This window comes from Typopeltis vanoorti, chromosome 4, assembly GCF_054136105.1.
Source record: "Typopeltis vanoorti isolate ZY-2024b chromosome 4, IOZ_Tvanoo_1.0, whole genome shotgun sequence".
Taxonomy (NCBI): Eukaryota; Metazoa; Arthropoda; class Arachnida; order Uropygi; family Thelyphonidae; genus Typopeltis; species Typopeltis vanoorti.
In genome coordinates, this window is record NC_143552.1 from 108137729 (window position 1) to 108154125 (window position 16397).

The window sequence follows — 16397 nt, forward strand, 5'->3', positions numbered from 1 at the left end:
GGCCTCATGGTCTACCAAATCCAAGTTGCTTGCCAAATGCTTGCCACTATTTCTATAATGCTTTTTCTGTAGGTATTTTAATGAATGTTCTGCCCAAAATGGCTACCATTACTCGTTTATTTTCCTTTAGGCATATACAAACATGAGCACTTGCTGACCACCATCTATTCAACATCCATTTACTATTCAGTTTAAACCTACGAACCCAAACCCAACTTATCGTATTCCTTTTTTCATTCTTTTTATAGTTTCTTTACATTCACATGTACTATTGCCTCCAGATTTTCACGAAACCCATCAGCGTTTCTTCTTCTGTGTCTTTAACTAGATGTATTGGTCAGCACATGATAATTAAACCAAGTTAATGCCATCATATGGCGTTCAATCCTGTAGACATGATGTGCTAAGTCTATCAAAGGATGTACTCTCTCTCTCTCTCTCTCTCTCTCTCTCTCCCTTCTTTCTTTCTGTTGTGCGGATGAAGAACCCAAGTTTTGGAGAAGAAAAACAATTCCAGCTCTCTATGAGACTAGGTAATTCACGTTCAGTTTCAAATAGTTATAAATGAGATTAATCAGGTCATTTCACTTACCACCTTAGCAAAGGAAGCTCTAAGCTTGTTTTCTGCTATAAAAGAAATACTTATAGAATTATTTTTATGCTACTGAGAATACTCTTCCTCCCAACTCTGTTTATCTACACTCAGTGTAAGACTATTCACATAATGGTTTTTAAACGTTATTACTTAGCTGAGTAAGAAATATATGACCGCTGCTTTTTTTTTCCCACAATTTTTTTTATATTGTTAGCAATTACATAATTTGGGGCGTAATACTCATTTGTAGTTTTCTGTGGAGTAGCAATTACAAGTGGAAATCATCTATAATGGTACTCCAAGAAAATATTTTATTCTCTTGACATGCATAAATAAAAAAAAATTCATTCAATTCAATTGTAAATCATATTTTAATATTTTAATATTTAATCATTTCTTCTTGAATTATTCACATTTTGTTACAGGAAATAGTCTCGATTTTTATTTTGAACTATATCAAAAAGATCGACAAAATATTTCATTTTTTTTTATGAGATCCTAGCTGTATTTGTATCTTTATTATAATGAAGTAAAATATATCATCAGTCATCTGCTATTATGCTTCAAAAAATATCAGACAGTCATTTTTGATGGTTTTATAATTTCTAGTAGGCAAGTAGTCTCCAATTCGACACATTGCTATCAAGTAACAGAAGAGATTCCTGATGATATTCAAACTTTGAACAGTATTCCTATTTCGAGATTCGAAAACTATATAAAATTACCGTGATATCGCTTTAAAATCCTTTCATGTTCACGCACATTTCGAATATGATAGTAAACGATTGGTGGAGAATTATAGACATGTATATATTTAAAAAAAATAAATAAATAAATAAAGAGTCGAGTTTGGTGTCAGACAGTAGTTTGGTTATATGTGAATTTTTATTTGTTTCTGTTGTCTTTTTCCTTGAAATACCGCACAATCCAAAGCATAGTTTCAGTTGTCATGGTAATATGATTATAACGATTCGCGTTTCTGCTTTTTTATAGATTGCAAACAAAACAAAACAAGATTGGTTGTTTTGCTTTGTTTCGTGTTTTTATGTGTTGATTTTTTTTTTTAAAAGAAAGGAACTTGTCAGCTAATTTTAATATATTACCTTAGTGCAAGAAGCTAGTGCGATAACAATATATCCCCGATACGTTCTGTTTTTATGCTTATAGCCGTTTTATGTCTTTTAATAGAAACTAAATTAAAGGTGTCGTTAGCACTATTTGAGGCTATAATATATAATCAAGTAATACAAACGACTCATTTTATAGAAAGAATGAATAATTTTTTTAAATACATCTTGTATTCCGGAGAGATTAGAAAGGATAGAAAATGATGGAAAGAATGCAAAGAAAGAGCTTGAAATTATATCAGAATATGAACTTACACTATAAACGAAAGATGGGGAGAATGTGGGTTTTAATTTGGTGACCAGATGCTCTATGGCTAAGCCATACATGTTGGTGAGAAAGTAATGAAAGAAACTAGAGATATTATCCACAAAAGTTGCACGAAATGTGATAATTCATTTTTATTCTTCAATGTAGCAGATGAACAGATGGCGTTGCCATAGTAATGATCTCGAATGTGAGTGCAATATGACATAAGTTTTGCGATCAGCTTATCATGAATCAACAAGTCTTTAACTCATAAAGGACTTGTGATGATAATAATAATAATAATCGCTCAACTGCTCTTTAATTTTTTTTATATTTTTATAATAATCATTCGAGGTTCATAATTGTCACATAGAAATGTATATTATTATTATTATTATTATAAAAACCTCCATGGAGTCAAAGACTCATCGTGGGAGGTCCACTGTTATACACACAGTCCGTGCCTTAAATATACTCACTGTCTCTGCGCTCACCACACTCTCGGGCAATGCATTCCAATCACTCACCACTTTCCATGCAAAAAAACCTGATCCTCATTCCCTTTCTCACATCCTCCTTATACAGCTTCCAGGTATGACCTCTTGTTCTCCTGCTATCTTCACCGATTCTGTGCAAAACCTCCCCGACATTAATCTGGTAATAACCTCTTAACAGCTTATATGTCTCGATCATATCCCCCCCCCCTTCCTCCTTCTACCCACCAATTTCTGAAACTTGCATTTTGTCAATGTCTTCATACTCTACATTGTCCAGAAACCACCTTAGTCAATCGCTTCTGAACCTTTTCCAACACATTCTTATCTTTTTGAAAACCAGGTGACCAGATCTGTGCACAGTAATCTATATGTGGCCTGATCAAAGCCTTATACAAAGAAACCATAACATCCTTACTTCTACAAATCAGTGTCCACCGCATCATTCCCATTATCCGCTGTGTTGTCTTCACAATTTTAGTAACATGTTCCGAAATTTTAGGTCCTTGTCTACAATCACTCCCAGATCTCTCATCTCCTCTACCTCTTCCAAGATATTTCCACCGATTGTGTACTTTACATCCCATCTCTGCTTCCCAAATTTCAAAACCTTACACTTTGAAACATTGAATTGAAATCCCTACTCATTTACCCATTCAGCCTGTGTATTCAAGTCCTCTTGCAAAGCTACAGCATCCGCTTTACTCCTGATAACTCTCCCCAACTTTGAATCATCTGCAAACAACTGCATATCGCCATTCAGACCTCTCCAAATATCATCTACATATAAATTAAATAGCAATTGACCCAAAACAGACCCTTGAGGTACACCACTAGTAACCTTCCTCTTCTGGGATATCGCTCCTCCATAGACAACTCGCTGATACCTGTCAGACAGCCAATTTCCAATCCAGCGAACTAATCTCGTGTTCAGCCCCATCCGTTCCAATTTATTTACCAGCTTGTCATGTGGCAATTTATCAAACGCCTTTGCAAAATCTAAATATACTACTGTATATGCAACACCCTTATCCAATGCATTTGTCACTTTATTATAAAAGACGATCCTTTCTGATCACACCGCACATCCACCTAAGCATTCTCATCTCTGCTACTTCCATCCTGCTGATGTTATTTTTCCTCAGGGCCACAGTTTCTATAGCATACGTCATAGCTGGCCTCACTACTGTCCTATAGATTTTGCCTTTCAGATTGATCGGCACCCTCTTATCGCATAACACTCCAGCCATCTCCCTCCAGTTCCTCAAACCTGCTTGTATCCTGCATCCCACTTCCTTCTCAGCTCCTCCATCTTCTTCCACTGTTGAACCTAAGTATCTAAAGTCCCTCACCTTCCTGATGACATTTCCTTCCAGCTCCAGATCTGTCTCCTGGCCACCGCCCACTGTGCAACACATATACTCTGTCTTACTTCTGCTCAGTCTCATACCTCTCTCTCTCTCTTCCAGTACTTTTCTCCATCTTTCCAGTTTAGTTCCCGCTTCTTATCTTGAATCTGCACACAGCAAGATGTCATCTGCATATAGCATTGCCAAAGGCGCATCTTCTCTCACCACCTCCTCCTTCACCACCTCCAACACAATATTAAACAGAAACGGACTTAATGCTGACCCTTGATTCAAGCCAACTGTTACTTGAAAACTTTCTGTCTGTCCCAGACAGGTCCAAACACTTGTCTTCACATTTCTGTACATATCCCGCACCAACCTGACATATTTCTCCGGAACCTTCTTCTCCCTCAGACACCTCCAGACTTCTTGCCTTGGCACTTTATCGTATGCTTTCTCCTGATCAATAAATGCCAGCTGTAGCTCCCGTTGTTTCTCTCGAAACTTTTTCATCATCTGCCGTAACCCAAAGATAGCATCTGTTGTTGATCTACCAGGCATGAAGCCAAATTGTTCCTTTGCAATCTCCACCTCTTTCCGCAATCTTCCATCAAGAGCCCTTTATAGGATTTTCAGTGTGTGTGGACATCAACTTTATTCCTCTGTAATTTTTACAGTCTTGTGCATCCCCTTTACCCTTGTAGATGGGGACAAGAGTATTCTCCCTCCATTCCTCGGGTATATTTTCCTGTTGGCAAACTTTCATGAACCGGTCCCACAACAGGTCAATTCCCTCTTCCCCCAGTGCCTTCCATGCCTCCACTGGAATCGTGTCGGGCCCACTGATTTTCCATTCCTCATCCTCTTCATGGCCTCCGTCACTTCCACTCTGCTGATGTTATGCACCATCTCCTCAGAAGACTGCCCATCTTCTCTGTGAGTCCTTGCATTTTCCTCATTCAAAAGTCCCTCAAAGTATATTCTCCATCTGTTTCTTATGTCCACATCCCTCCATAATACTCTTCCTCCAGCGTCTTTGACTGCCTCACATGTCCTTTGCTGCTTTATTTCTACATTTCGCTAATTGGTAAATTTTTCTCTGTCCTTCGTTTCTAATTGGTCATACAGATCTTGATATGCCATGGCCTTCGCCTGTGCCACAACTCTCTTGGCTTCTTGCTTTCTCTCTCTGTACACCTCTTTATCCTCTTCCACTCTTGACTCATCCCACTTCTGCTTTGCCTTCCTCTTAGCTGTCACTGCCACTTGTACATTATTATTCCACCACCAACCCTCCTTCTGCTCTCTAATCTTTCCAGATGTCTCACCAAGCACCTCGATTGCACAGCTCAGGATTACTTTTGAATTATGCTTCCACCAATCTTGTACTTTCCAGTCCATCCGAAATCCTCTCTAACACCCCCTCCCTAAAACGATTCCTCACACTCTCTTCTTTTAAGCGAAACCACTTAATTGTCTTCATCCCATGGCTTCCAGAGGTTCTTATCTTCGATCTTATTTTAAAGTCTGCGCGCAGCAGTCGGTGTTGCTGTGCCACTTGATCTATATATAAATCTCAACAATTAGTTTAAATGCTTTCTGATTTAAAGAGTGGCTGAACGATTTTTTAAAATTTCATTTAGTGCATACTACTCACAACAGGTGGCATTAATTCTAGGCCATTACAAATTTTAGCGATTAGTAGATTTCAAAAAGAGAGATGAGAGAGAGAAAGAAAAAGCTTCCAATACATAAATAAACGAACAAATAAATAAATAAATAAAATAAAGACTATGGAAATGATCGTAGATTATCGTAAAAATATGCGGTTTGTATTTACATTCTGGTATAGAGACATCATTCGCAATCGACAACTGGAGCTGTTTTTACACTGTATGTAATTTTATTATGCATAATTTGGCCATTAAAAATGGTCCAGTGGAAGCGATTCAATAAATTTTAATAGTCATAATAAGTACCAAATATCAATCATGATAGAGATGTATTATTATCATTTGGAATTCATTTTACTTATAAACGGTCCATTTATATCAAAAATTAAAAAGAAAATAAAGTTATTAATATTTCAACTTGAGGTGCCTGTGTAGTCCTGTGAAAATGGTATTTGCTTTGGATGGTTTGGAAGCCAGACTTTATCGAACCGATAGGTTCGATTTGAGTCACCGACCAGAGGAACCTTTTTTTTTTTTTTTTTTTAATTTAAATTTTTGTTCGACTGGTTCCCAAATTAGTCGATCTCTAGCACATTGTTTTTGTTGCTATTCAAAACTCGACCGTATAACTCACTTTGTTTCATACGTAATATACACTTGTTAGAATTTAGGATGACGATATAGCAACAGTTGCCTGCCGTAATCTCTTCCCCAGAAAGTCTTGCTTTAATGGTCTTGAGCTTAACTGTCAGCAATGGCTGAAGGTGGAGACTGGGTGCCCATCGATCTTCAAAAAGTTGGTTATGACTACAGGTGCTCCGCTACTCCTTTTACGAATAAATGGCACGTTATAGGATATATTTTATTATATTTATTTAAAATTGTTTTGCCAATAAAAATGGAATTATAATTGAAATAAAAAACGGTGCTTTGTTGTTTCTATTATAATAATTATAACGTGAAAAAATATGTATTTTTCATAGATTAATTTTTAACAGAGGACTACTCACCAAAAATAGCGAACATCGCGAAAGGAGACTCCTATAATTGCTTACATAATACACAATGCAAAGTAGAATTTTCAATTGTCGAGATTTACTGCAAATTTCGACACATTTAAAGAACTGTCGTGATACTGGTAACAAAGTTAAGCTCTTCAAAGCACTTTATCGAAAGGTATGACTTTTGTAAAAGCAGTTGTTTCATTGAGCTTATTTTATTTTGTTTTGTTTAATTTCTTCCCTACAAACGGTCAATTGAAATCAATAAATTTTAATATATGCTAAATACTATCAAATTTTATTAAAATCTATCTAGTCCGCATGTAATTACTGATATTAATTCGTTTGGCCAATCGAAATGTTCCAATCCGAACCGAAATTGAATCCCATGGACCTCCCGTGGATCTCAAATGCACAATTTCTATTCAGTCAGAGTGGAGTTATTGTAAGATATTATTTTCACACGTCCATCCCCCCCCGCCACTGCGTATCCTTCCAATGGACTTACTGTAACAAAAAAGGGGGGGGGGGGATTTTTCATCAAATTTTGGCACATGTTTCTAGAAATATTTGAATTAAATAAGTTCAAAGTCTCAGAATAACTTATGTACGGATTGATAAAACTACTCAGATGGTCACTACTTTTGCTAAACCCACGTAAAAAGGAAAAAAAATGAAGAAATTTTGCTTGGATTTCTACAGAAATTTATTGCAAATTATTAAATATTTACACACACACATAGAGAGAGAGAGAGAGAGAGAGAGAGAGAGAGAGAGAGAGAGAGAGAGAGAGAGAGAGAGAGAGAGAAAGAGAGAGTTGTTGAGAGTGTGTGTGGGGGGATTTAAAGACTAAATGAGACAACTTATGCAGCAAATGAAGTCACGTTTGTTTTATTAAAGTATTAGTTCTTATAAGAAATAAAAAAAAAAAAATACGCCAGTAGAAATTTATTTTAAATACTTCAAAACGATGGTAAATTATTATCAATCATATTGCTGAGATTTCAAACAAATATTCGTGGTTTGCGATTCATTACATTCATTTCTAGGACTATAACAAATTATAGATTTATTACAACAATTTATAGCTGAATTATAACAAATTTTATTAAATAATAGAGCGGGACACTGATAAGGCATTTCATTTAAAAGCCTTGTTTGTGTCACGGAATAAGAAGCTATTTAAAATTAACAACGTTTTCCCTTACTGAAATTCACGGTATACAGAAGACTGATAACAATGTTTATAAAACTCTGAATAGGAGATACGCCCCCTGCCAAGGATGTTTATCTCGGTTTTCATAACTGCCTAAATGGGCTGAAGTATGTCAAGTAGTTGTTGCCTTTTGCTATTGCCGTTTTGTTCCACTATTCAGTTAATTATCACTTGGAAATCAATTTACTAAAACAATAATGTTTTTCTTTTAGAAGTATTTTTTGCGATAACATTTTTTGATTACGTATTCCCAGTAAGTCTGTTGCTATCTATTCAACTGTGTTACATTTTGGTTTTTCGTTTTCGCTCTTATCATAAGTGAAACTGACTTTTGTCAGATTTACGGCTTCCTTTATTAACTGGTCTTCTCGGTAAATATTTTTGTATCGTTTGAAAATTACGTATAGAAGGGAAGGAGCAAGCTGATTTGATTATGAATTAATTTTGTAAAATTCATTCTTTACAACAAATATTTCCATAAATAAAATTTTGTTTCTAAATAACTATTATAACGACATCTCACTAAACAGTGGGTTCAAGTAGACTGGAATATTTTTTTCTGTAATATTACTTTTATTTGAAACCTAATATTAATAATATTAGCGTAATAATAATAATAATAATAATTATTATTATTATTATTATTATTATTATTATTATTATTATTATTATTATTATTATTATTACGTGACACCTCCAGGGAGTCCAGAGACTCATCGAGGGAGGATACCTACATGACATAAGGAAAGATAGATGAGAACAATAGTCATAAGAAAAAAACAACAATTATAATAATGGAAAAAATTACTGAACACTTTATGATAAACACCGCAAGGAAAATATAATATAAAAAGTAATGATGGATTGTAAAAATATCAAACGATTACAGCTCCTTCTATCATTTACTCTTCTTATAAAATTTCGATTATTATCTTATGGTGGAGATTACTGTCAAGTTACCATTATAGTCGAAGGCTGTATCAACCATGATGCATCGCTTGCATTGTTCTGTTAACGTGATACAGCAAACATTTTATAAGGATATAATTGCAATATATTATATGATATTTAAACGCAATTCTATTTCAATACATTTTCAGAATGCAGCTTTTCTATAGTAGATTATTCACATTTGACGATGTATGGCCAACCAGGCCAACTCTGTAATTATAGAGATAGCACAATCAATACTACCTTTGAGTAATTTCAGCTGAATCTACTAATATTAAATTGCACTGTGCAAATTAATTCCCTCGTCTCTCCCAGATTTCGATTTCCTTCTGTTTTCTGTTTCTAAACTTCAGAAGATTAGTCATTTTCTTCTTTACCATATTCCCTCACCATTTCATTTATACATTTTTTTTTAAATACCAACTACAACGAAAAGGTAGGTCGCAAGACCTATAGTGCTATGCGTAGCAAAACAAACAAAGAAAATGTATTGGGCCTGTCCGGGATTTGAACCCGGGACCTCTCGCACCCAAAGCGAGAATCATACCCCTAGACCAACAGGCCATATTCAGTTACAGCCTCGTTATTCAAGAAATGTATCTATTATTTAGATAGCTAATATATTGCTTTATGTATAAATTGTTTCATTTTCTTTAACTTCTGTTAAATTATTTGCATTCAATGTGCATAATCTTTTTATTTCAAAATTAAATCAGTTTGGTTCTCTTTTCATATACTGAATTAAAAACAGGCGTTTGTACACCTTAATGGTGGAATTGCAAGCAGTTTAACATTTAATATTTTCGTAATTTTATCACACCTTAAAATCTGAAATAAATCAAATGTTGTGGATCTTATGTTCGTAATGGTTTTAACTAACAGTAAGGATAGGAAGAGAAGAAATAGAGGAAGTCGGAAAAGTCATAAAATTGTAATATTAAAGGCCACTTGCTTTCTTGGGTTATTTTCCACAGAAGTAAGTAAAAAATCTTTTCAAGGAAGCAAGAAGGACATACCAAAAATAAATAAATACCATTGTTAAGCAAGCAGACATAGAAAGATCTTCGTTTGTGGAGTAAATCTATTGGAGCAGGTTGTTATTCGTCATTATTTTAAGCATTGTAGAGTACAATGCATCAGAGAGTACATTTCCTAGACAAAGAATTCTTTGTCTAGGAAATGTTCTCTTCCTAGACAAAGAATAAGAAGATAAATAATAATAAGAAAAATTCTTCTAATTATTATTATTTTGTCATGGATCGACTTTAACAGACATTTGGATGGATCATCTATAAATGGCAAGCAGTTCACTGGTGCATATCTCATTAGCTTTATACTTGCTGAGAGAAAAATAAAAAAACATCTTTTCTGAATTTTCGATTCATTAGATTATAAGGCACAGCCTATAATCTAATAAGTTGGTGCTTTAAGAAAGAAGTTATTCTGTTCCTTCTCCCCCCCCCCCCCAAAGCACGCTTTCAGCGAAGCCGTAATGCCTGATGGCATTCGTTTGTCATTATAGATATGACTCTGCTTATCTTTATGTATTCATATGAAAATAGACCCGTAAATAATTTTAAGATCTATAAAAGAAAAAAAATCCATTAGAATGAAGAAAATACGTCAGTTTTTTGAGGAGGTAGAGGCCCATAAGATACTGTTTTATAATGATTTTTTTGAATCGTCAACATCGGCTGAAATACAGTCGCCTTTATCGCTTTTCATTGCTACTGAAATTAAAACTTCATGAAACGAAACATTGAAGAAGAAGAAGAAGAAAGAGATACATATAGGATAATATAAATACAATGCAACATGAATAATGCAGAATTCTATTTATTTTTAATGACAAAAGGAGTTGTGTAATGACAACTCATTTGTAGGCTTGTACTAATGTGCTAGCCTGCAAACATTTGTCAATTTGTCAAACGGAATATCAATTTTGTGAAGTCATACTGGCAAGCACAAAATAGAGATTAGTTTATGTCCAAGTACTGCATCTCATTTCAGGAAAAACCAACAAAAAAGACAACTGCTATATTCCTTGATATGACCTCTGCTTTCGATCGTGTTTGGATCAAAAAATTAATACAAACAGTACAGTATATTGGAATTAGAGGAAACGCTTTAATCTGGATTGCTGATTTCATCAGAGGAAGAAAGATCAAAGTCAGAATCAATGCAGTAATATCAAGAGAGCGGAGAACCTGGGCTGGTGTTCCCCAGGGCTCAATACTCAGTCCCTTACTATTGTAAGGAACATATAAAAGGATTATTCCTTTTATATGTCAATAACATTCATTCCTACCTTACAGAAGACACAAAAGTAACTTGCTATGCACATGATATAACCATCTGGCACACTAGTGCTAAAATCAAAGAATCAGAGGAGATTCTAAACAAATCCATGAGAGGATTAGAAAAATGGTTAGATGAACTTAAACTCAAAATCAACCCAGACAAAACTAAGCACCTTTAGTACAGACAGGAAAAATAGACATTCTACAATCTCAAAGTCATGATCAACAACAAACTAATTGAAAAAGTCACAAATCCAAAATACCTTGGTATTACGCTTGATCAGGGATTACGTTTTGCACAACACATCTCTAACACTTCCAACAGAGCTCTAAGAAAATTAAATATACTGAAAAGGCTTTGTGAAACAAATTGGGGTGCAAAGCCAAAAATCCTCAAAACTACTTACACTACACTAATAAGGCCAATAATGGAATATGCAGCACCTATCTGATCACCTTCGGCCTCATCGGTAAAGGAAAAATTAGACAAAATACAAGTAAAAGCATCCAAGATTATCATTGGTGCAGTCTCATCCACTAACAACATCAGAGCCCAACAGGAATGTGGGGGGCTTGACCTACTAGAGGAGAGACGAAAATTTGCCACCATAAAATTCATAAATAATATCAGAAGCTACCAAAGCGATCATATCTCTCTAAAAACTTATGAACATTGGAAACAAAAATGACTTCACAGATCATCAACTTTACAATATGATGACACTATCAGGAAGGAAATAGGTCTTGATCAGCTAAATGCCCACATAAACAAAGAACCTCTATTTTCCAGTCCTTTACCGCTGTACAAAAAAAGAACCAAAAGAAATGCTCAAAGAAAAAAAGGCCTAAATACTATCGACCCTCTTTCATCCTCCAAACAAACAGGTTATTTGTTATACCGATGGATCGTCAGACACCAATATGATTAATGGAGGCGCTGGTGTTCTTCTTCTACTCCCAGAAGGTGAAAATCTTTCAATAAAAGTTGGATCTGGGAGAATCGCTTCCAATTTTACCAGCGAACTTTATGCAATAAATAAAGCACTCGAAGCCTACTTAAAATTATGATCATCTCAACAATCTGAGGGAATTATAATTTACAATGACTCAAGATCCATCAATCAATTTTGGAGGCAATCAGAAATGGCAATACCAAGCTCACACAAGACATCCATAAACTCTTAAATCAACTAAAGTGTTTAGGAAAAAGTTGCATTTTACAATGGACTCCTGCTCGTGTAGGCATTTGATTACAATGAAGCAGCTGATGAATTAGCAAAAGAGGCCAGAGAACTCGACGAAGAAACATCTTGCTGATGCTAACGCACTAGCAAAAGCTAAACTAATTCCACTGAAATCCGTGATACAACAACAAATTCCCGAAATCAATGCTGATAGAAAGACCTCCACCACGAACAGGGACATTATAGAGGAATGAAGATCAATACAGATGATACGAGAACATATAGAAACTGCAACAAATGTCCCAATACTGAACTGACACCCACTCACATCTTTAACCTGTCCAGCAATTACAGCAGCCTTGCAAGAAATAGACCCTAATCCTGAACAACTGCTCTATACAAACAAAATCATCGACATAGCCAAAGCAGTTCAAGGAGCACACGGAAACATCTAAGACTCTTCAAAGGACAAGACAACAACAACAATTGCATCTCCTATTCACCATAAGTAATTGTTGTTACTTACAGGAAAGCAGGTGAAGCTACTAATTCTTTACTGACCAAAACAGTCTGAATAGCATTAAAAAATTTGCAGCATCTTATAAAATAACTTATTTAAGCTGGCATCCTTTTCAAATTAGGAAAGAAAGTTAACGGTTTTTATAAGTAAAAACTCTTCTAATGGCTTTTTATTCCTCGGTGTGATTAAGTAGGCGATACTATTTGCTCCATAATTTTTGGAAATCGGTACGTAGCTGGTTCCACCGCCCCTCTCATCATCATCATCAAAGTAGAGTGCATGCCTATGACATGACATGATAGATAGACTGCGATGTCATTAATCCTAACTAATATTTATTTGTATATGCTCGTGTGTTTCATAGTCGATTTTATCGAGTTATGAAATTAAAACGTAAGTTTCTTCAGAGTTGAAAAAAAAAAAAATAAATAAGTTCTTTTCTGCGCAAAGATCTACCTACTCTTTAATTGGCTGAAAAAAGTTTAGAAAGAATCTCTCCAGCAGTCGAATCAACGGTTTCTTCTGAATATTTAATCATAATAAAATTAATTAGGCCTAGACTCTTGTAACTGTTATTATCCACTTTCTCTTCTCTATTTCTCCACAATTATGCTTTAATAATATAATTTTATATTAAAAATATAATGTAAGGGAAGAACTAAACATAACATTCTATGAAAAGTGCATGTCTGACAGAGTTTTTATTTATTTGAATTCTGAAATTGATTCCGTAATATAGAATGGGTGAAAAAAGTTCAGACATGTTTATTATTATTATTACTATTATTTGCCAATAAAAAATAAGAGATTGAACTAGTTTTCTTTGTTTTAACAACACTGTACTGTAGAAGAACAGTCTTTCTCAGAATTTCTTGTATCATGGACAGCTGTTATATTTCTCTAAGTTATCATGGACAATATCTTCCAAATTCTATGTGGTAGAAGATGAGTTTTCTTTTTTTCTTCTTTCCTTTCATTCGTTTATTAAGTGGTCAATTCTTTGTTTTAAAGAAACTGCAGCAAAGTTTTTATTTGTTTATTTATTTTGGAAGGGGACGTGGATATTGATGAGAGATTTTAGAAAATAAATAATTCAAAACCAGAAAATGCTGACAATGACTAACAAAAAAAAAAAAAATGTAGGGATGACAAAAAAAAAAATGGTGAAAGCCACACGAGTCATTGGAAAGACTATGAGTAATCTAGTTGCAGAAGAACGTTGACGAATGACTGCATGTTTTCATTAGGTTTCAAATAAAATAATAATAAAAAGAAAGATAACGAAGGTGGCTTAAATGAGATATGTAGTAAACTATTTTTAATAAACCATTTTAAACACATAACATATTCAACAAATATAAATCCATTAGTAAAATAACCTTCTTGATATTGAATAACCGTAATTGATATTGAATAATTTTAGTTTGTCTCCTTGCTTCTTAAAAAATTGAATAATGAATAAGCAGCATAATATACATTAAGGACTTATCCTAAATACTGTGAATATCAATTTCATTGTTAGTCATCTCTCTCTCTCCTCTCTCTCTCTCTCTCTCTCTCTGAATGTTTTCTTTTTTCTTTATTCTTCTGTTGACGAGTGAACGTTTGCATTTTGATCTGTTTATTAATCTTTGCGCATTCATATTTCGCTACCCCCATTTTGGCACATTTTCAATGTCGAAAAAGCTGCGTAATATTTAAAGGATATTCTGCAATATTTGACGACATGTAGTTACTGGATGGAGTAATTCAAATTATCTTTCATCATCAGCTTGTTGCGAAACAAAGAATTTACTTCAGTCACTCACTTATCTATGCTATGTTAGCTGAACCTTCTTGGTTTCCTTTTTGACGTTCCTTAAAGTGATAATGACGTCATCAATTTCCTGGAAAATTTGGTGTCATGTGTCTGTTTCATGCAGATTTCTTTCTGAAAGAAAACCGGTTTAAGAAGTAAATGTATTCCATTAGTTGAGTTTTCCCCATTTTTTTTTTTTTTCGTTTTCCTCGTATGATATATAATTGGCTATTATTTTCTCTGATTAAAGATAAATGGAATTTATCGATCATACATGGTAGGTGGCGAAAATCGGTCTGTTATTTCTACTGTTGAAGGGTATGGAAACATTAGATCCTATTAAACTCAATTTAAATTACACCTGACAAGTACTGACTTTTTAAAATAAATTGGTTGACCTTCAGCCTTATTGACTTTATATTCAACAAAACATGTTTTCTAATCAAGAATGTCCAAAGTCATGCTATCGACCTGCTTTTAATCAGCCCAAGGGATTTTCTTGATATTACCCCCCCCCCACCCCCCCCCCCCCCCACCCCCCCCCCCCCCCACCCCCCCCCCCCCCCACCCCCCCCCCCCCCCACCCCCCCCCCCCCCCACCCCCCCCCCCCCCCACCCCCCCCCCCCCCCACCCCCCCCCCCCCCCACCCCCCCCCCCCCCCACCCCCCCCCCCCCCCACCCCCCCCCCCCCCCACCCCCCCCCCCCCCCACCCCCCCCCCCCCCCACCCCCCCCCCCCCCCACCCCCCCCCCCCCCCACCCCCCCCCCCCCCCACCCCCCCCCCCCCCCACCCCCCCCCCCCCCCACCCCCCCCCCCCCCCACCCCCCCCCCCCCCCACCCCCCCCCCCCCCCACCCCCCCCCCCCCCCACCCCCCCCCCCCCCCACCCCCCCCCCCCCCCACCCCCCCCCCCCCCCACCCCCCCCCCCCCCCACCCCCCCCCCCCCCCACCCCCCCCCCCCCCCACCCCCCCCCCCCCCCACCCCCCCCCCCCCCCACCCCCCCCCAACTTCATTGTTGAAAAATACCTTGACGAGCAGAGACAAGCAAGTTATTGTACCTCTGTACCGAGCCTTGATAAGACCTCATCTCGACTACTGTGCCCAGATTTGGTTACCTAGGTTCCTTCTTGATGGGGAGGAGGTGGAGAGGATCCAGAGGCGAGTGACTAAGATGATAGCGGGTCTATGGAATGAACCATATGAGAACAGGTTGAAGATTTGTGGGTTGCAGAAATTGGTTGATAGGCGGAAGAGGGGAGACATGATTGAGACATTCAAATTGCTAAAGGGTTTCTATAGGATTAATTCAGAGGATATTTTGAGATCAGGACTGGTGGTGGGAGAACTAGGGGACACCTATGGAAGCTGGGCAAAAGTGTGGTTAGCAGGAGTGTTAGAGCTGGGTTCTTTACTTTTAGAGTGGTAAATGAGTGGAATAAGCTGCCAGAGTCTGTTGTGGGTGCTATGACGGTGAGTGAGTTCAAGGCATGGTATGATAGATACTGTGAAAATGTCGTATAGTTGTGTGGACATGATGTTTAGGGCCTCCCTCGATACGCTGCTTTAGACACACAAATTTTGCAACACACTGCAACTCATTTTGATGGGATTAATAGTAAGTATTTAACATATTGCATTTAGTAAAATTTAACTTGTTACATTTACATTTTTCAAACTTTTTTATCATTTTTGGGTTAGGGGGGCGGCGCAAGTTAGAACCTGCCACAGGCGCTTCACGCGCTCGTTACTGTACTGCTTATAGCACAAAAATTTTTTTCGAATATCGATATTCACCTGACAGTCTTTGATCGTCACCGATGTATCACAACCATAAAAGAGCTCTGCACTTTGCTGGAATTATAGCGTTTAAAAACATGTTGTAAATCACGAGTGGTTAGAGTACCCGCTTTCCAAACAAAAAAGCTACGGATTCGAATTC

The 16397-nt window shown here is 36.6% G+C and overlaps 1 protein-coding gene and 1 non-coding gene across 3 annotated transcripts in view; one reads left to right on the forward strand and one right to left on the reverse strand.

The window, feature by feature from the left end:
- Positions 1 to 16397, forward strand: part of LOC150107595 (solute carrier family 2, facilitated glucose transporter member 1-like) — a 274124-nt gene that overhangs the window by 29162 nt on the left and 228565 nt on the right. The gene's annotated exons all lie outside the window — the stretch shown is intronic.
- Positions 9146 to 9217, reverse strand: TRNAP-UGG (transfer RNA proline (anticodon UGG)). Its single transcript has one exon. It is a non-coding gene; the product is annotated as a tRNA-Pro (tRNA).